Raw genomic sequence first — 22,387 nt, 5'->3', positions numbered from 1 at the left:
GAGAGAGGGAATACAGAATCCTCAGCGGTCTGTATGTAAAGAGAGAGGGAATACAGAATCCTCACCGGTCTGTATATACAGAGAGAGGGAATACAGAATCCTCACCGGTCTATACAGAGAGAGGGAATACAGAATCCTCACCGGTCTATACAGAGAGAGGGAATACAGAATCCTCACCGGTCTATACAGAGAGAGGGAATACAGAATCTTCACCGGTCTATACAGAGAGAGGGAATACAGAATCCTCACCGGTCTATACAGAGAGAGGGAATACAGAATCTTCACCGGTCTATACAGAGAGAGGGAATACAGAATCCTCACCGGTCTGTATACACAGAGAGAGGGAATACAGAATCCTCACCGGTCTATACAGAGAGAGGGAATACAGAATCCTCACTGGTCTATACAGAGAGAGGGAATACAGAATCCTCACCGGTCTATGCAGAGAGAGGGAATACAGAATCCTCACCGGTCTGTATATACATAGAGAGAGAATACAGAATCCTCACCAGTCTGTATATACAGAGAGAGGGAATACAGAATCCTCACCGGTCTGTATACACAGAGAGAGGGAATACAGAATCCTCACCGGTCTGTATACACAGAGGGAGGGGATACAGAATCCTCACCGGTCTGTATACACAGAGAGAGGGAATACAGAATCCTCACCGGTCTGTATATGCATAGAGAGAGAATACAGAATCCTCACCAGTCTGTATACACAGAGAGAGGGAATACAGAATCCTCACCGGTCTGTATACACAGAGAGAGGGAATACAGAATCCTCACCGGTCTGTATACACAGAGGGAGGGGATACAGAATCCTCACCGGTCTGTATACACAGAGAGAGGGAATATAGAATCCTCACCGGTCTATACAGAGAGAGGGAATACAGAATCCTCACCAGTCTGTATATACAGAGAGAGGGAATACAGAATCCTCACCGGTCTATACAGAGAGAGGGAATACAGAATCCTCACCGGTCTATACAGAGAGAGGGAATACAGAATCCTCACCGGTCTATACAGAGAGAGGGAATACAGAATCCTCACCGGTCTATACAGAGAGAGGGAATATAGAATCCTCACCGGAATATACAGAGAGAGGGAATACAGAATCCTCACCGGTCTGTATATACAGAGAGAGGGAATACAGAATCCTCACCGGTCTGTATACACAGAGAGAGGGAATACAGAATCCTCAGCGGTCTGTATATACAGAGAGAGGGAATACAGAATCCTCACCGGTCTGTATATACAGAGAGAGGGAATACAGAATCCTCACTGGTCTATACAGAGAGAGGGAATACAAAATCTTCACTGGTCTATACAGAGTGTGGGAATATAGAATCCTCACCGGTCTATACAGAGAGAGGGAATACAGAATCCTCACCGGTCTATACAGAGAGAGGGAATACAGAATCCTCACCGGTCTGTATACACAGAGAGAGGGAATACAGAATCCTCACCGGTCTGTATACACAGAGGGAGGGGATACAGAATCCTCACCGGTCTGTATACGCAGAGAGAGGGAATACAGAATCCTCACCGGTCTGTATACACAGAGAGAGGGAATACAGAATCCTCACCGGTCTGTATACACAGAGAGAGGGAATATAGAATCCTCACCGGTCTCTCCAGAGAGAGGGAATACAGAATCCTCACCGGTCTGTATATACAGAGAGAGGGAATACAGAATCCTCACCGGTCTATACAGAGAGAGGGAATACAGAATCCTCACCGGTCTATACAGAGAGAGGGAATACAGAATCCTCACCGGTCTGAAAACACAGAGAGAGGGAATACAGAATCCTCACCGGTCTATACAGAGAGAGGGAATACAGAATCCTCACCGGTCTATACAGAGAGAGGGAATACAGAATCCTCACCGGTCTGTATATACAGAGAGAGGGAATACAGAATCCTCACCGGTCTGTATACACAGAGAGAGGGAATACAGAATCCTCAGCGGTCTGTATATACAGAGAGAGGGAATACAGAATCCTCACCGGTCTGTATATACAGAGAGAGGGAATACAGAATCCTCACTGGTCTATACAGAGAGAGGGAATACAAAATCTTCACTGGTCTATAAAGAGAGAGGGAATATAGAATCCTCACCGGTCTATACAGAGAGAGGGAATACAGAATCCTCACCGGTCTATACAGAGAGAGGTAATACAGAATCCTCACCGGTCTATACAGAGAGAGGGAATACAGAATCCTCACTGGTCTATACAGAGAGAGGGAATACAGAATCCTCACCGGTCTATACAGAGAGAGGGAATACAGAATCCTCACCGGTCTGTATATACATAGAGAGAGAATACAGAATCCTCACCAGTCTGTATGTACAGAGTGAGGGAATACAGAATCCTCACCGGTCTGTATACACAGAGAGAGGGAATACAGAATCCTCACCGGTCTGTATACACAGAGAGAGGGGATACAGAATCCTCACCGGTCTGTATACACAGAGAGAGGGAATACAGAATCCTCACCGGTCTATACAGAGAGAGGGAATACAGAATCCTCACCGGTCTGTATACACAGAGAGAGGGAATACAGAATCCTCAGCGGTCTGTATATACAGAGAGAGGGAATACAGAATCCTCACCGGTCTATACAGAGAGAGGGAATACAGAATCCTCACCGGTCTATACAGAGAGAGGGTATACAGAATCCTCACCGGTCTGTATACACAGAGAGAGGGAATACAGAATCCTCACTGGTCTATACAGAGAGAGGGAATACAAAATCTTCACTGGTCTATACAGAGAGAGGGAATATAGAATCCTCACCGGTCTGTATACACAGAGAGAGGGAATACAGAATCCTCACCGGTCTGTATACACAGAGAGAGGGAATACAGAACCCTCACCGGTCTATACAGAGAGAGGGAATACAGAATCCTCACTGGTCTATACAGAGAGAGGGAATACAGAATCCTCACCGGTCTTTTCAGAGAGAGGGAATACAGAATCCTCACCGGTCTGTACAGAGAGAGGGAATACAGAATCCTCACCGGTCTATACAGAGAGAGGGAATACAGAATCCTCACCGATCTGTATACACAGAGAGAGGGAATACAGAATCCTCACCGGTCTGTATATACAGAGAGAGGGAATACAGAATCCTCACCGGTCTGTATACACAGAGAGAGGGAATACAGAATCCTCACCGGTCTGTATATACAGAGAGAGGGAATACAGAATCCTCACCGGTCTATACAGAGAGAGGGAATACAGAATCCTCACCGGTCTATACAGAGAGAGGGAATACAGAATCCTCACCGGTCTATACAGAGAGAGGGAATACAGAATCCTCACCGGTCTGTATACACAGAGAGAGGGAATACAGAATCCTCACCGGTCTGTATATACAGAGAGAGGGAATACAGAATCCTCACCGGTCTATACAGAGAGAGGGAATACAGAATCCTCACCGGTCTATACAGAGAGAGGGTATACAGAATCCTCACCGGTCTGTATACACAGAGAGAGGGAATACAGAATCCTCACTGGTCTATACAGAGAGAGGGAATACAAAATCTTCACTGGTCTATACAGAGAGAGGGAATATAGAATCCTCACCGGTCTGTATACACAGAGAGATGGAATACAGAATCCTCACCGGTCTGTATACACAGAGAGAGGGAATACAGAATCCTCACCGGTCTATACAGAGAGAGGGTATACAGAATCCTCACCGGTCTGTATACACAGAGAGAGGGAATACAGAATCCTCACTGGTCTATACAGAGAGAGGGAATACAAAATCTTCACCGGTCTATACAGAGAGAGGGAATACAGAATCCTCACCGGTCTGTATACACAGAGAGAGGGAATACAGAATCCTCACCGGTCTATACAGAGAGAGGGAATACAGAATCCTCACCGGTCTATACAGAGAGAGGGAATACAGAATCCTCACCGGTCTATACAGAGAGAGGGAATACAGAATCCTCACCGGTCTGTATACACAGAGAGAGGGAATACAGAATCCTCACCGGTCTGTATATACAGAGAGAGGGAATACAGAATCCTCACCGGTCTGTATACACAGAGAGAGGGAATACAGAATCCTCACCGGTCTGTATATACAGAGAGAGGGAATACAGAATCCTCACCGGTCTATACAGAGAGAGGGATTACAAAATCTTCACTGGTCTATACAGAGAGAGGGAATATAGAATCTTCACCGGTCTATACAGAGAGAGGGAATACAGAATCCTCACCGGTCTGTATATACAGAGAGAGGGAATACAGAATCTTCACCGGTCTATACAGAGAGAGGGAATACAAAATCCTCACCGGTCTATACAGAGAGAGGGAATACAGAATCCTCACCGGTCTATACAGAGAGAGGGAATACAGAATCCTCACCGGTCTATACAGAGAGAGGGAATACAGAATCCTCACCGGTCTGTATGCACAGAGAGAGGGAATACAGAATCCTCACCGGTCTATACAGAGAGAGGGAATACAAAATCTTCACTGGTCTATACAGAGAGAGGGAATACAATATCCTCACCGGTCTATACAGAGAGAGGGAATACAGAATCCTCACCGGTCTATACAGAGAGAGGGAATACAGAATCCTCACCGGTCTATACAGGAAGAGGGAATATAGAATCCTCACCGGTCTATACAGAAATAGGGAATACAGAATCCTCACCGGTCTGTATATACATAGAGAGAGAATACAGAATCCTCACCTATATACAGAATTAGTAAAAAAAAATAGTACCAGAGAAATTAATGGGAATGAAAGTCGATAAATCCGAAGTACATTCCAGGATTTTGAGACAGATGGTGATGGAAATCGTGGATGCATTGGTTGTCATCTTCCAAAATTCTGTAGATTCTGGAATGGTTCCTGCAGATTGGAGGGTGGCAAATGTAACCCCACTATTTAAGTAAGGAGAGAGAGAGAAAACAGGGATCTACAAACCTGTTAGCCTGACATCAGTAGTGGGAAAATGCTGGAATCTATTGTAAAGGATGTGATAACAGGACAATTAGAAAATAATGATAGAATTTGGCAGAGTCAACATGGATTTATGAAAGGGAAATCACATTTGACAAACCTATTGGAGTTCTTTGAGGATGTAACTGGTAGAAAAGATAAGAGGGAACCAGTGGATCTGGTGTATTTGGATTTTCAGAAGGCTTTCGATAAGGTCCCACTCAGGAGGTTGGGGAACAAAGTTAGAGCGCATGGAATTGGGGGTAATATACTGGCATGGATTGAGAATTGGTTAACAGACAGAAAACAGAGAGTAGGAATAAACAGGTCTTTTTCAGGTTGGCAGACTGTGACTGGTGGAGTACCGCAGGGATTGGTGCTTGGGCCCCAGCTATTCACAATCTATATCAATGATTTGAATGAGGGGACCAAATGTAATATTTCTAAGTTTGCTGATGATCCAAAACTAGGTGGGAATGTGAGTTGTGAGGATTTCGCAAAGAGACTTTAAGGGGATATCGACAGGCAAAGTGAGTGGGCAAGAACATGGCAGATGGAATATAATGTGGAAAAATGTGAAGTTATCCACTTTGGTAGGAAAATCAGAAATACAGAGTATTTTTCAAACGGTGAGAGATTGGGAAATGTTGATGTTCAAAGGGACCTGGGTGTCCTTGTACATGAGTCACTGAAAGCTAACATGCAGGTGCAGCAAGCAGTTAGGAAGGCAAAATGGTGTGTTGGCCATTATTTCAAGAGAATTTGAGTACAGGAGTAAAGATGTTTTACTGCAATTATACAGGGCCTTGGTGAGACCGCACCTGGACTGTATACACAGAGAGAGGGAATATATAAGCCTCACCGGTCTTTTTTTTATTCGTTCACAGTAAGGCCAGCATTTATTGCCCATCCCTAATTGCCCTTGAGAAGGTGGTGGTGAGCCGCCTTTTTGAACCACTGCAGTCCGTGAAGTGAAGGTTTTCCCACAGTGCTGTTAGGTAGGGAGTTCCAGGATTTTGACCCAGCGACAATGAAGATTGGCAATGTATTTCCAAGTCGGGATGGTATGTGACTTGGAGGGCAACGTGCAGGTGGTATTGTTCCCATGTGCCTGCTGCCCTTGCCTTGTAGGTGGTAGAGGTCGGGGGTTTGGGAGGTGCTGTCGAAGAAGCCTTGGCGAGTTGCTGCAGTGCATCCTATGGATGGTGCACACTGCAGCCACGGTGTGCTGGTGGTGAAGGGAGTGAATGTTTAGGGTGGTGGATGGGGTGCCAATCAAGCGGGCTGCTTTGTCCTGGATAGTGTCGAGCTTCTTGAGTGTTGTTGGAGCTGCACACATCCAGGCAAGTGGAGAGTATTCCATCACACTCCTGACTTGTGCCTTGTAGATGGTGGAAAGGCTTTGGGGAGTCAGGAGGTGAGTCACTCGCCGCAGAATACCCAGCCTCTGACCTGCTCTCCACAGTATTTATATGGCTGGTCCAGTTAGTTAAGTTTCTGGTCAATGGTGACCCCTAGGATGTTGATGGTGGGGGATTCAGCGATGGTAATGTCGTTGAATGTCAAGGGGAGGTGGTTAGACTCTCTCTTGTTGGAGATGGTCATTGCCTGGCACTTGTCTGGCGTGAATGTTACTTGCCACTGATCAGACCAAGCCTGGATGTTGTTCAGGTCTTGCTGCATGCGGGCACGGACTGCTTCATTATCTGAGGGGTTGCGAATGGAACTGAACACTGCAATCATCAGCGAACATCCCCATTTCTGACCTTATGATGGAGGGAAGGTCATTGATGAAGCAGCTGAAGATGGTTGGGCCTAGGACACTGCCCTGAGGAACTCCTGCAGCAATGCCCTGGGGCTGAGATGATTGGCCTCCAACAACCACTACCATCTTCCTTTGTGCTATGTATGACTCCAGCCACTGGAGAGTTTTCCCCCTGATTCCCATTGACTTCAGTTTTACCAGGGCTCCTTGGTGCCACACTCGGTCAAATGCTGCCTTGATGTCAAGAGCAGTCACTCTCACCTCACCTCTGGAATTCAGCTCTTGGACCAAGGCTGCAATGAGGTCTGGAGCCAAGAGGTCCTGGCGGAACCCAAACTGAGCATCGGTGAGCAGGTTATTGGTGAGTAAGTGCCGCTTGATAGCACTGTGAACGACACCTTCCATCACTTTGCTGATGATTGAGAGTAGACTGATGGGGCGGTAATTGGCCGGATTGGATTTGTCCTGATTTTTGTGGACAGGACGTACCTGGGCAATTTTTCACATTGTCAGGTAGATGCCAGTGTTGTAGCTGTACTGCAATAGTTTGGCTAGAGGCGCGGCTAGTTCTGGAGCACAAGTCTTCAGCACTACAGCCGGGATGTTGTTGGGGCCCATAGCCTTTGCTGTATCCAGTGCACTCAGCCATTTCTTGATATCACGTGGAGTGAATCGAATTGGCTGAAGACTGGCTTCTGTGATGGTGGGGATATCGGGAGGAGGCTGAGATGGATCATCCACTCGGCACTTCTGGCTGAAGATAGGTACGCCTGGTGCTGCTCCTGGCATGCTCTTCTACACTTCTCATTGAACCAGGGTTGATCACTTGGCTTGTTGGTAATGGTAGAGTGAGGAATATGCCGGGCCATGAGGTTACAGATTGTGCTGGAATACAATTCTGCTGCTGCTGATGGCCCACAGCGCCTCATGGATGCCCAGTTTTGAGCTGCTGGATCTGTTCTGAATCTATCCCATTTAGCACAGTGGTAGTGCCACACAACACGTTGGATGGTGTCCTCAGTGCAAAGACGGGACTTCGACTCCACAAGGACTGTGCAGTGGTCACTCCTACCAATACTATCATGGACAGATGCATTTGCGACAGGTAGATTGGTGAGGACAAGGTCAAGTATGTTTTTCTCTCATGTTGGTTCGCTCACCACCTGCCGCAGGCCCAGTCTGGCAGCTATGTCCTTCAGTTATGTAGTGGTGCTACCGAGTCACTCTTGGTGATGGACATTGAAGTCTCCCACCCAGAGTACATTCTGTGCCCTTGCTACCCTCAGTGCTTCCTCCAAGTGGTGCTCAATATGGAGGAGGACTGATTCATCAGCTGAGGGAGGACGGTAGGTGGTAATCAGCAGGAGGATTTGTTGCCCATGTTTGACCTGATGCCATGAGATTTCATGGGGTCCAGAGTCAATGTTGAGGACTCCCAGGGCCACTCCCTCCTGACTGTATATCACTGTACCGCCACCTCTGGTCGGTCTGTCCTGCCGGTGGGACAGGACATACCCAGGGATGGAAATGGAAGAGAGCGGCAATACAGAATCCTCACCAGTCTGTATATACAGAGGGAGGGAATACAGAATCCGCACCGATCCGTATAGGCAGAGAGCAGGAATACAGAATCCTCAGCTGTCTGTATAAAAAGAGAGAGGGAATACAGAATCTTCACTGGTCTATTTCTAAAGAGAGATGGAATACAGAATCCTTACCGGTCTGTATGGAAAGAGAGACGGAATGCAGAATCCAGACCAGTCTGTATATACAGAGCGAGGGAATACAGAATCCACACCGGTCTGTATATACAGAGAGACGGAATACAGAATCCACACCAGTCTGTATACGGAGTGAGGGAACACAGAATACGCACCAGTCTGTATATACAGAGAGAGGGAATACAGAATCCACACCGGTCTGTATATACAGAGAGGGAATACAGAACCCTCACTGGTCTGTATAGACAGAGAGAGGGAATATAGAATCCTCAATGGTCTGTATAGATAGAGAGAGTATATAGAATTCCCACCGGTCTTTGTATACATAGAGAGGCAATTCAGAATCCACACCGGTCTGTATCGACAGAAAGAGGGAATACAGAATTCCCATCGGCCTGTATATACAGAGAGAGTGAATACAGAATCCTCACCGGTCTGTATGTAAAAAGAGAGAGAATACAGAATCCACACCAGTCTTTATATACAGAGAGAGGGAATACATGATCCTCACCGGTGTGTACAATACAGGGAGAGGGAATACAGAATCCTCACTGGTCTGTCCATACAGAGAGAGAGTGAATGCAGAATTCTCACCGGTCTGTATACGGAGAGAGGAGATATAGAATTCCCACCGGTCTTTGTATACAGAGAGAGGGGATACAGAATCCACACCGGTCTGTACATAGAGAGAGAGGGAATATAGAATCCTCATCGGTCTGTATACACAGAGAGAGGCAATTCAAAATCCACACCGGACTGTATAGACAGTGAGAGGGAATATAGAATCCACACCGGTCTGTATAGACAGTGAGAGGGAATATAAAATCCACACCGGTCTCCATAGACAGAGAGAGGGAATATAGAATCCACACCGGTCTGCATAGACAGAGAGAGGGAATATAGATTCTTCACCCGGCTGTATAGACAGAGAGAGGGGATATAGAATTCCCACCGGTCTTTGTATACAGAGAGAGGGGATACAGAATCCACACCAGTCTGTACATAGAGGGGGAATATAGAATCCTCATCGGTCTGTATAGACAGAGAGAGGGAATATAGTATCTTCACCGGTCTGTATATACAGAGAGAGGGGATATAGGAGTCCCACCGGTCTGTATAGACAGAGAGAGGGGATATAGAATTCCCACCGGTCTGTACATGGATAGAGAAGGAATACAGAATCCTCACCGGTCTGTATACACAGAGAGAGGGAATTCAGAATCCACACCGTTCTGTATCGACAGAAAGAGGGAATACAGAATCCACACCGGTCTGTATATACAGAGAGAGGGAATATAGAATCATCACCAGTCTGTATAGACAGAGAGAGGGAATATAGAATCATCACCAGTCTGTATAGACAGAGAGAGGGAATACAGAATCCACACCGGTCTGTATTTAAAAAGAGAGGGAATACAGAATCCTCACTGGTCTGTATAGACAGTGAGAGGGGGTATAGAATTCCCATCGGTCTTTGTATACAGAGAGAGGGAATACAGAATCCACACCAGTCTGTATAGACAGAGGGAGGGAATCTAGAATCCACACCGGTCTGTATGGACAGAGAGAGGGAATATAGAATCCACACCGGTCTGTATAGACAGAGAGAGGGAATATAGAATCCACACCGGTCTGTATAGACAGAGAGAGGGAATATAGAATCCGTAGATAGAGGGAATACAGAATCCACACCGGTCTGTATATGCAGAGAGAGGGAATATAGAATCATCACCAGTCTGTATAGACAGAGAGAGGGAATACAGAATCCACACCGGTCTGTATAGACAGAGCGAGGGAATATAGAATCTTCACCGGTCTGTATTTAAAAAGAGAGGGAATACAGAATCCACACCGGACTGCATAGACAGAGAGAGGGAATATAGAATCCGCACCAGTCTGTATGTACAGATTTTTTTTTTATTTGTTCACGGGATGTGGGCGTCGCTGGCAAAGCCAGCATTTATTGCCCATCCCTAATTGCCCTTGAGAAGGTGGTGGTGAGCCGCCTTCTTGAACCGCTGCAGTCCGTGTGGTGACGGTTCTCCCACAGTGCTGTTAGGAAGGGGGTTCCAGGATTTTGACCCAGCGACGATGAAGGAACGGTGATATATTTCCAAGTCGGAATGGTGTGTGACTTGGAGGGGAACGTGCAGGTGGTGTTGTTCCCATGTACCTGCTACTCTTGTCCTTCTAGGTGGTAGAGGTCGCGGGTTTGGGAGGTGCTGTCGAAGAAGCCTTGGCGAGTTGCTGCAGTGCATCCTGTGGATGGTGCACACTGCAGCCACAGTGCGCCGGTGGTGAAGGGAGTGAATGTTTCGGGTGGTGGATGGGGTGCCAATCAAGCGGGCTGCTTTATCTTGGATGGTGTCGAGCTTCTTGAGTGTTGTTGGAGCTGCACTCATCCAAGCAAGTGGAGAGTATTCCATCACACTCCTGACTTGTGCCTTGTAGATGGTGGAAAGGCTTTGGGGAGTCAGGAGGTGAGTCACTCGCCGCAGAATACCCAGCCTCTGACCTGCTCTCATAGCCACAGTATTTATATGGCTGGTCCAGTTAGTTAAGTTTCTGGTCAATGGTGACCCCCAGGATGTTGATGGTGGGGGATTCGGCGATGGTAATGCCGTTGAATGTCAAGGGGAGGTGGTTAGACTCTCTCTTGTTGGAGATGGTCATTGCCTGGCACTTATCTGGCGCGAATGTTACTTGCCACTTATGAGCCCAAGCCTGGATGTTGTCCAGGTCTTGCTGCATGCGGGCCTGGACTGCTTCATTATTTGACGGGTTGCGAATGGAACTGAACACTGTGCAGTCATCAGCGAACATCCCCATTTCTGACCTTATGATGGAGGGAAGGTTATTGACGAAGCAGCTGAAGATGGTTGGGCCTAGGACACTGCCCTGAGGAACTCCTGCAGCAATGTCCTGGGGCTGAGATGATTGGCCTCCAACAACCACTACCATCTTCCTTTGTGCTAGGTATGACTCCAGCCACTGGAGAGTAGTCCCCCTGATTCCCATTGACTTCAATTTTACTAGGGCTCCTTGGTGCCACACTCGGTCAAATGCTGCCTTGATGTCAAGGGCAGTCACTCACCTCACCTCTGGAATTCAGCTCTTTTGTCCATGTTTGGACCAAGGCTGTAATGAGGTCTGGAGCCGAGTGGTCCTGGCAGAACCCAAACTGAGCATCAGTGAGCAGGTTATTGGTGAGTAAGTGCCGCTTGATAGCACTGTCGACAACACCTTCCATCACTTTGCTGATGATTGAGAGTAGACTGATGGGGCGGTAATTGGCCGGATTGGATTTGTCCTGCTTTTTGTGGACAGGACATACCTGGGCAATTTTCCACATTGTCGGGTAGATGCCAGTGTTGTAGCTGTACTGGAACAGCTTGGCTAGAGGAGCAGCTAGTTCTGGAGCACAAGTCTCCAGCACTACAGCTGGGATGTTGTCGGGGCCCATAGCCCTTGCTGTATCCAGTGCACTCAGCCGTTTCTTGATATCACGTGGAGTGAATCGAATTGGCTGAAGACTGGCTTCCCTGATGGTGGGGATATCGGGAGGAGGCCGAGATGGATCATCCACTCGACACTTCTGACTGAAGATGGTTGCAAACGCTTCAGCCTTGTCTTTTGCACTCACGTGCTGTACTCCGCCATCATTGAGGATGGGGATGTCTGCAGAGCGTCCTCCTCCCATTAGTTGTTTAATTGTCCACCACCATTCACGACTGGATGTGGCAGGACTGCAGAGCTTTGATCTGATCCGTTGGTTGTGGAATCACTTAGCTCTGTCTATAGCATGTTGCTTCCGCTGTTTAGCATGCAGGTAGTCCTGAGTTGTAGCTTCACCAGGTTGGCACCTCATTTTTAGGTACGCCTGGTGCTGCTCCTGGCATGCTCTTCTACACTCCTCATTGAACCAGGGTTGATCCCCTGGCTTGTTGGTAATGGTAGAGTGAGGAATATGCCGGGCCATGAGGTTACAGATTGTTCTGGAATATGGTCTGTATGGACAGAGAGAGGGAATACAGAATCCACATCGGTCTGTGTAGACAGAGAGAGGGAATATAGAATCCTCACCGGTCTGTATAGATAGAGAGAGGGGATATAGAATCCTCACCGGTCTGTATAGACAGAGAGAGGGCATCTGGAATTCCCACCGGTCTTTATATACAGAGAGAGGGGATACAGAATCCACACCGGTCTGCATATAGAGAGAGAGAGGGAATATAGAATCCTCACTGGTCTGTATATACAGAGAGATGGAATACAGGATCCTCACCGGTGTGTACATAGAATCATAGAATCATAGAAGTTACAACATGGAAACAGGCCCTTCGGCCCAACATGTCCATGTCGCCCAGTTTATACCACTAAGCTAGTCCCAATTGCCTGCACTTGGCCCATATCCCTCTATACCCATCTTACCCATGTAACTGTCCAAATGCTTTATAAAAGACAAAATTGTACCCGCCTCTACTACTGCCTCTGGCAGCTCGTTCCAGACACTCACCACCCTTTGAGTGAAAAAAATTGCCCCTCTGGACCCTTTTGTATCTCTCCCCTCTCACCTTAAATCTATGCCCCCTCGTTATAGACTCCCCTACCTTTGGGAAAAGATTTTGACTATCGACCTTATCTATGCCCCTCATTATTTTATAGACTTCTATAAGATCACCCCTTAACCTCCTACTCTCCAGGGAAAAAAGTCAGGGAATACAGAGAGAGGGAATACAGAATCCTCACTGGTCTGTGTATACAGAGAGAAGGAATACTGAATCCTCACCTGTGTGTACATACAGAGAGAGGGAATACTGAATCCTCACCAGTCTGTCTATACAGAGAGAGAGTGAATGCAGAATTCTCACCGGTCTGTATACGGAGAGTGGGAATACAGAATCCACACCAGTCTGTATATACAGAGGGAATCAATACTGAATTCCCACCAGTCTGTATATACAGAGGGAATCAATACTGAATTCCCACCAGTCTGTATATACAGAGGAAGGGAATGCAGAATTCACACTGGTCTGAATATGCAAATTGAGCGAATACAGAATCCTCACCGGTCTGTATATACAGAGAGCGCGAATACAGAATTCCCACTGATCTGTCTATATAAAGAGAGAATGAATTCAGAATTCTCACTGGCCTGTATACAGAGTGAGGGGTTATAGAATTCCCACCGGTCTGTGTAGACAGAGAGAGGGAATATAGAATCCACACCGGTCTGTATAGACAGAGAGAGGGAATATAGAATCCACACCGGCCTGTATAGACAGAGAGAGGGAATATAGAATCCACACCGGTCTGTGTGGACAGAGAGAGGGAATATAGGATTCTCACCGGTCTGTATAGGCAGAGAGAGGGGATATAGAATCCACACTGGTCTGTGTAGACAGAGAGAGGGAATATAGAATCCACACCGGCCTGTATAGGCAGAGAGAGGGGATATAGAATCCACACTGGTCTGTGTAGACAGAGAGAGGGAATATAGAATCCACACTGGTCTGTGTAGACAGAGAGTGTGAACATAGGATTCTCACCGGTCTGTATATGGAGAGAGGGAATACAGAATACACAGCCGTCTGTATATACAGAGAGAGGGAATACAGAATCCACACCGGTCTGTACATACAGAGAGAGGGAATACAGATTCCTCACTAGTCTGTATAGACAGAGAGAGGGGATATAGAATCCTCATTGATCTGAGTACACAGAGAGAGGCAATTCAGAATCCTCACCGGTCTGTATATACAGAGAGAGGCAATTCAGAATCCACACCGGTCTGTATCGACAGAAAGAGGGAATACAGAATTCTCACCGGCCTGTATTTACAGAGAGAGGGAATACAGGATCCTCACTGGTCTCTATATACAGAGGAAGGGAATGCAGAATTCCCACCGGTCTGTATATGCAGAGAGAGGGAATACAGAATCCTCACCTGTCCGTATATACAGAGAGAGGGAATGCAGTATCCGCACCGGTTTGTATCGACAGAGAGATTGAATACAGAATCCTCACCGGTCTGTGTATGCAGAGAGATGGAACACAGACTCCTCACCGGTCTGTATATTCAGAGAGAGGGAATACAGTACCGCCTCCGGCCTGTATATACACAGAGATGGAATACAAAATCCTCACCGGTTTGTATATCCAGGGAGAGGGAATATAGGATCCTCACCAGTTTGTATATCCAGGGAGACAGAATACAGCATTCTCACTGGTCTGTATATAAAGGGAGAGGAAATATGGAATCCTCATCGGTCTGTATATACAGAGAGATTGAATACAGAATCCTCACCTGTCTGTATATAAGAGAGAGGGAATACAGAATCCTCATCGGTCCATATATACAGACAGAGAGTGACGACAGAACTCTCACCGGTCTGTATATACAGAGAGAGGGAATGCAGTATCCTCTCCGGTCTGTACGGACCGAGAGGCGGCATACGGTATCCTCACCGGTCAGTATATGCAGAGAGAGGGAATACAGAATCCTCACCGGTCCGTATGTACAGAGAGAGGGAATACAGAATCCTCACCAGTCTGTATACACAGAGAGAGGAAAAACAGAATCCTCACCGGTCTACAGAGAGGGGGAAATACAGAATCCACACTGGTCTGTATACAGGAAGAGAGGAAATATAGAATCCTCACCGGTCTGTATATTCAGAGAGATGGAATACCGTAACGTCTCCCGTCTGTATATACACAGAGATGGAATACAAATCCTCATCGGTTTGTATATACAGAGAAAGGGAATACAGGATACTCACCAGTTTGTATGCAGAGAGAGGGTATACAAAATCCACACTGGTCTGTATATACAGATGGAGGGAACACAGAATCCTCAACGGTCCGTATGTACAGAGAGAGGGAATACAGAATCCTCATCGGTCTGTATGTACAGAGAGAGGGAATACAGAATCCTCACCAGTCTGTATACACAGAGAGAGGAAAAACAGAATCCTCACCGGTCTGCAGAGAGGGGGAAATACAGAATCCACACTGGTCTGTATACAGGGAGAGAGGAAATATAGAATCCTCACCGGTCTGTATATTCAGAGAGATGGAATACCGTAACGCCTCCCGTCTGTATATACACAGAGATGGAATACAAATCCTCATCGGTTTGTATATACAGAGAAAGGGAATACAGGATACTCACCAGTTTGTATACAGAGAGAGGGTATACAAAATCCACACTGGTCTGTATATACAGATGGAGGGAACACAGAATCCTCAACGGTCCGTATGTACAGAGAGAGGGAATACAGAATCCTCATCGGTCTGTATGTACAGAGAGAGGGAATACAGAATCCTCATCGGTCTGTATATACAGAGCAAGGGAATACAGAATCCTCACCAGTCTGTATAGACAGAGAGAGAGAATGCAGTATCCACACCGGTCTGTATAGACAGAGAGGCGGCATATGGTATCCTCATTGGTCTGTATATGCAGTGAGACGGAATACAGATTCCTCACCGGTCTGTATACACAGAGAGAGGAAAAACAGAATCCTCACCGGTCTACATATACAGAGAGGGGGAATACAGAATCCACACTGGTCTGTATACGGGGAGAGAGGAAATATAGAATCCTCACCGGTCTGTATACAGGGAGAGAGGAAATATAGAATCCTCACCGGTCTGTATACAGGGAGAGAGGAAATATAGAATCCTCACCGGTCTGTATATTCAGAGAGATGGAATACCGTAACGCCTCCCGTCTGTATATACACAGAGATGGAATACAAATCCTCATCGGTTTGTATATACAGAGAAAGGGAATACAGGATACTCACCAGTTTGTATACCCAGGGAGACGGAATACAGCATCCTCATCGGTCCGTATATACAGAGAGAGGGAATACAGAATCCTCACCGGTCTTTATATGCAGAGAGAGGCAATACAGAATCCTCACCAGTTTGTATATGCCATGAGACGGAATACAGATTCCTCACCGGCCTGTATATACAGAGAGAGGGAATACAGAATCCTCACCGGTCTGTATAGACAGAGAGGCGGCATACGTTACCCTCACCGGTCAGTATATGCAGAGAGAGGGAATACAGAATCCTGACCGGTCTGTATATGCAGAGAGACGGAAGGAAAATTCCTCACCGGTCTGTATATGCAGAGAGAGGGAATACAGAATCCTCACCGGTCTGTATATGCAGAGAGAGGCAATACAGAATCCTCACCAGTTTGTATATGCAGTGAGACGGAATACAGATTCCTCACCGGTCTGTATATACAGAGAGAAGGAAAACAGAATCCTCACCAGCCTGTATATTCAGAGAGAGGGAATACAGTATTGCCTCCGGTCTGTATATACACAGAGATGGAATACAAAATACTCACCGGTTTGTATATCCAGGGAGACAGAATACAACATCCTCATCGGTCCGTATATACAGAGAGAGGGAATACAGAATCCTCACCGGTCTTTATATGCAGAGAGAGGCAATACAGAATCCTCACCAGTTTGTATATGCCATGAGACGGAATACAGATTCCTCACCGGTCTGTATATACAGAGAGAGGGAATACAGAATCCTCACCGGTCTGTATAGACAGAGAGGCGGCATACGTTACCCTCACCGGTCAGTATATGCAGAGAGAGGGAATACAGAATCCTGACCGGTCTGTATATGCAGAGAGACGGAATGAAAATTCCTCATCGGTCCGTATATACAGAGAGAGGGAATACAGAATCCTCACCGGTCTTTATATGCAGAGAGAGGCAATACAGAATCCTCACCAGTTTGTATATGCCATGAGACGGAATACAGATTCCTCACCGGTCTGTATATACAGAGAGAGGGAATACAGAATCCTCACCGGTCTGTATGGACAGAGAGGCGGCATACGTTACCCTCACCGGTCAGTATATGCAGAGAGAGGGAATACAGAATCCTGACCGGTCTGTATATGCAGAGAGACGGAATGAAAATTCCTCACCGGTCTGTATATGCAGAGAGAGGCAATACAGAATCCTCACCAGTTTGTATATGCCATGAGACGGAATACAGATTCCTCACCGGTCTGTATATACAGAGAGAGGGAATACAGAATCCTCACCGGTCTGTATAGACAGAGAGGCGGCATACGTTACCCTCACCGGTCAGTATATGCAGAGAGAGGGAATACAGAATCCTGACCAGTCTGTATATGCAGAGAGACGGAATGAAAATTCCTCACCGGTCTGTATATGCAGAGAGAGGGAATACAGAATCCTCACCGGTCTGTATATGCAGAGAGAGGCAATACAGAATCCTCACCAGTTTGTATATGCAGTGAGACGGAATACAGATTCCTCACCGGTCTGTATATACAGAGAGAAGAAAAACAGAATCCTCACCGGCCTGTATATTCAGAGAGAGGGAATACAGTATTGCCTCCGGTCTGTATATACACAGAGATGGAATACAAAATACTCACCGGTTTGTATATCCAGGGAGACAGAATACAGCATCCTCACTGGTCTGTATATAAAGGGAGAGGGAACATAGAATCCTCATCAGTCTATATATACAGAGAGATTGAATACAGAATCCCCACCTGTCTGTATATAAGAGAGAGGGAATACAGAATCCTCATTGGTCCGTATATAGAGAGAGAGAGTGACTACAGAACTCTCACCGGTCTGTATATACAGAGAGAGGGAATGCAGTATCCTCACCGGTCTGTACAGACAGAGAGGCGGCATACGGTATCCTTACCGGTCAGTATATGCAGAAAGAGGGAATACAGAATCTTCACTGGTCTGTATATGCAGAGAGACGGAATACCAATTCCTCACCTTTCTATATATACAGAGGGAGGGAATGCAGAAACCTCACCAGTCCATATCTCCAGAGGGAGGGAATCCGGAATCCTCACCGGTCTGTATATGCAATGAGACGGAATACTGATTCCTCACTGGTCTGTATATACAGAGAGAGGGAATACAGAATCCTCACCGGGCCTTATATACCGAATGACAGAGTACAGAATTCTCACCGGTCTGTCTATACAGAGACAGGGAATACAGAATCCTCACCTATCTGTATACAGCGAGAGGGAATACAGAATCCTCACCAGTCTGTATATACAGAGAGAGAGAATATGGAATCCTCACCAGTCTGTATATACAGAGAGAGGGAATATTGAACCCTCACCGGTCTGTATATACACAGATAGAATACAGAATCCTCACCGGTCTGTATATACAGAGAGCAGGAATACAGAATCCTCACAGGTCTGTAGAGACAGAGAGAGAGAATATTGAATCCTCACCGGTCTGTATATGCACAGAGATGGAATATTGAATCCTCACCAGTCTGTATATGCACAGAGATGGAATATTGAATCCTCACCGGTCTGTATATACAGAGAGAAGGAATACAGAATCCTCACAGGTCCGTACATACAGAGGGAGGGTAAAGTGCTGAATGGTAGCCAGCACCCGTCGAACCATTCCCTCAAAGTCATTGCCTTCAGAGCGGGGAAGGAAATTACCCTCAACTACGTGTACCCTCACGGCCTGACTCCACCTTATCTCTGCAATCTCTTCCAGTCTAACTGTCACAAATTTGGGTCTGCTGTAGTTACGTTGTTGGGATTAATAGTGTCAGTCGCTCCCATTAAGTGGTCTGAGAATGATGGAGCGGATAAGGGTTCGGATTTCAGCTCAGGGGCTCAAAAGTGCACATGTGTGGGATATCAAGCAAGGACATGATCAAATTCAACGTTGGTCTCTTTCTCCATGATCGAATAGTCTGCTGACACTCACTGTCTATGCTCACACGTGAAGAATGGACAGTGTTTGTGGGACAGGGCTGCGTGCACCTGTGCTCAAAATTATGAGGGGTTTTGCTTGATTAAATAGGGAGAAACTGTTTTCAGTGGCCGGTGGGTTGGTAACCAGAGGACACAGATTTAAGATAATTGGCATAAGAACAAGAGGTAAGATGGAGGAGAATTTTTTTTACGCAGCGATTTGTTCTGATCTGGAATTCACTGCCTGAAAGGATGGAGGAAGCAGATTCATTATTAGTTTTCAAAAAGGAATTGGATAAATACTTTAAAATTAGAAATTTGCAGGGCTGTGGGGAAAGAGCAAGGAAGTGGGATTAATTGGATCGCTCTAATGGCCTCTTTCTGTGCTGTAAGATTCTACGAATCATTGGCAGCAGAAAGGACACCACTGCACCCTAACCATATTTCCTGTTCATTAAGAGCAACTAATGTTGAACGAATTCTTTTCTTTTGTAGGGACGTAGCAATACCGTGTCATCACTTCCTGCTTCTCCTGGGAGCTGCCCTCATGACGAGTGTGAATTGTCAGTATACTGCATGCCCAGTATTTGAAAGGGCTGCTTTCTGTCACTCCAGCTATCTTATGCAGATCCCAAGAGTGCCACGTAATATTGTCAAGCTCAATCTAAATTCCAACTATCTCCGCCTCGTCACAAAAGCATCGTTTCCTTCTCTCAAGGAGTTACAGGAGTTAAGACTCAAAATGCAGGAGAGTAAATCGCTGCGTGTTGGACCAGGAGCATTTAGGAATTTGCCCAATCTGACATCTCTAGACCTGGGCGGAAACAAAGAGCTAGAGCTGGACTTGGAGGCATTTTCTGGCCTAAGAAACCTGCAGGTCCTGTCTCTGGACTACAATGGTCTTCGTGACTCCGTTCTACAACAAGGGTATTTTAAAGACTTAATCTCACTGCGAACCCTCGTTCTTGAAGGAAACAAGATAGAACATATCAGGCCAGATCCAACATTTTATAACCTATGGACACTGGAGAATGTTCATTTTAAGGCAAATCGGATTGGCCAGATTTGTGAGGGGGATCTGTACAATGTTCGACAGAGGCTTTTCAAAACATTTGACATCTCCTCAAACACATACTTGTATGGAGATGAAACCTTTGACTGGGAGCAATGTGGCAATCCTTTCCAGGGTGTAATGCTTCACACCTTGGACATTTCATCAACTGGGCTTACCGTCCAACAACTGGAGAAGATGTTTTCAGCTGTACGGGGAACAGTTGTTATACATGTGAAGATGCAGTTCCTGCCCATTGGTAGATCGTTTGGTTTTAACAATATACAGGATCCAAGCAATCAGACATTTTCTGGTCTCAGTGACAGTTCTGTGTTAATTCTGGACGTGTCCCACACATTCATTTTCTCCCTGAAACCCCGTGTATTTTCACACCTGAGCTCCTTGCTGATTCTAACATTATTTATGAACAAGATCAATCAGATTGAAAAGAATGCATTCTTCGGCCTTGACTCCCTTCAGCAGTTAAATCTTTCTTACAATCTTTTGGGCACGATCTACTTGTCAACCTTTGAAGGTCTGAGGGACGTCTCGTTCATTGACCTGCAACACAACCATATCGGGGTCATTCAGAACAACGCATTTCATGGATTGAACCAACTGAGGACATTGAACCTTTGAGACAATTCCCTCTCCGTGATTTCTGGGCTTCACCCCCTCCCACGACTGGCATATTTTTTAGTGGGTCACAACCGCCTGGCGACGGTTTATGGCCTCAAGCCCGTTTCCAACGGAACGTTTTTCGATTTCTCAAGCAATGCGTTTACCAACCTCAAGGTTTTCTATGAGATCATGCAGCTTCCTGCTGTGGAGCATCTTTTGTTAGGGGACAACCGTGTGTCGACATGCAGTGCTGCTCCTACTGATGCCATTTCCAAAGACAACCAGTTAATACACCTTGACCTCTCGAGCAACTTCCTCCAGTTGATGTGGTCATCTAAACGGTGCAGGGAGGTGTTCCACAATCTGACTAAGCTGACAGTCCTTCTTCTTGATCATAACTATCTCATGGAGCTGCCACAAGATGTTTTTAAAGGTTTGGATTCTCTAAAGAGACTCAACTTATCTTCTAACTCCCTGTCCCAGCTCAGCCCAGGCCTGTTTCCCAGCACCCTCGAGATTCTCGACCTGTCTAAAAACCGCCTTGTGTCACCCAGCCCGCAGGTCTTCAGCTTTGTGAGTCATCTGGACTTGAGGCAAAACCAATACATCTGTGACTGTAGTCTCAGGGGCTTCATCGAATGGCTAAATGACACTGAGGTGGACTTGGTGGAACCATTAGCAGAGATATACTGTGCGTTTCCAGAAAAGTTGCAAGGGACACCTCTTCTGCTTCTGAACACTGTTGGGTGTGATGAAGATGATGCTGTGTGGCAAATAAGATCCGTATCCAAGATGAGCACAAAAGTGGGCGAACTAAAGAACTCCATAAAGTTGAGGCAAATGTGAACTGTTTTTTTTCACTCTCCCCACTTTCTTCCCTCAAGGTGCCGCACATTTACTATCAAGCCAGTAACTCACCATTCCCATTGCGATCAGCTGGCAGCGTGCAGAAACTTCATTGTACTTGGAAATATCATTTGAACGTCAGCCACGGTAACGAGAGGACAGTGTACACTTGCGCTCTGTGCCTACAGTCATTCAGGCATGTCATAAACTGTCGGTTTTTAAGCAGTTTTTGTTGTAGAATCTAACACCAATAGTATCTCATAGAATAATGTCATTGAAAACCTTAGAGGACACGTTTAAAAAATTCAAAATTTATACATATCCTAATACAGTAAAAATGTATTACACACTATCGAGTCACACAGCCAAGACACAGCCTTCGAGACACACGTAGCTCATCAACGTTATCCAGTGAGTAGCCAAGCCACAGGGACCAGGATCAACCCCTGGTCTGTGGTGAGTCAGCTGATCTTCACTGAGATGGTGCTGGGTGTTACAATTGGCCCCAGTGCCTCTTGATTAGAAAAGGGAAAATTGGGCAGGCTTCCTGCTCCTGAATGCTGTCCAGCAAACCCCTGACAAACCCCTGATGCAAGTACGCATGTTGGGTGTCGACAGGGTGGGCTCAGCTATATTTCCCCACG

General features: G+C 46.3%; 1 pseudogene; it reads left to right on the top strand.

Annotated features, from left to right (window-relative positions):
• Positions 1 to 19,583: 19,583 nt before the first annotated feature.
• Positions 19,584 to 22,123, top strand: LOC137321541 (toll-like receptor 5; annotated as a pseudogene).
• Positions 22,124 to 22,387: the final 264 nt, after the last annotated feature.

Source organism: Heptranchias perlo, chromosome 5 (assembly GCF_035084215.1).
Source record: "Heptranchias perlo isolate sHepPer1 chromosome 5, sHepPer1.hap1, whole genome shotgun sequence".
NCBI lineage: Eukaryota > Metazoa > Chordata > Chondrichthyes > Hexanchiformes > Hexanchidae > Heptranchias > Heptranchias perlo.
Note: the sequence above shows the minus strand (reverse complement) of the source record. Positions and strands in the feature narration are given on the sequence as shown.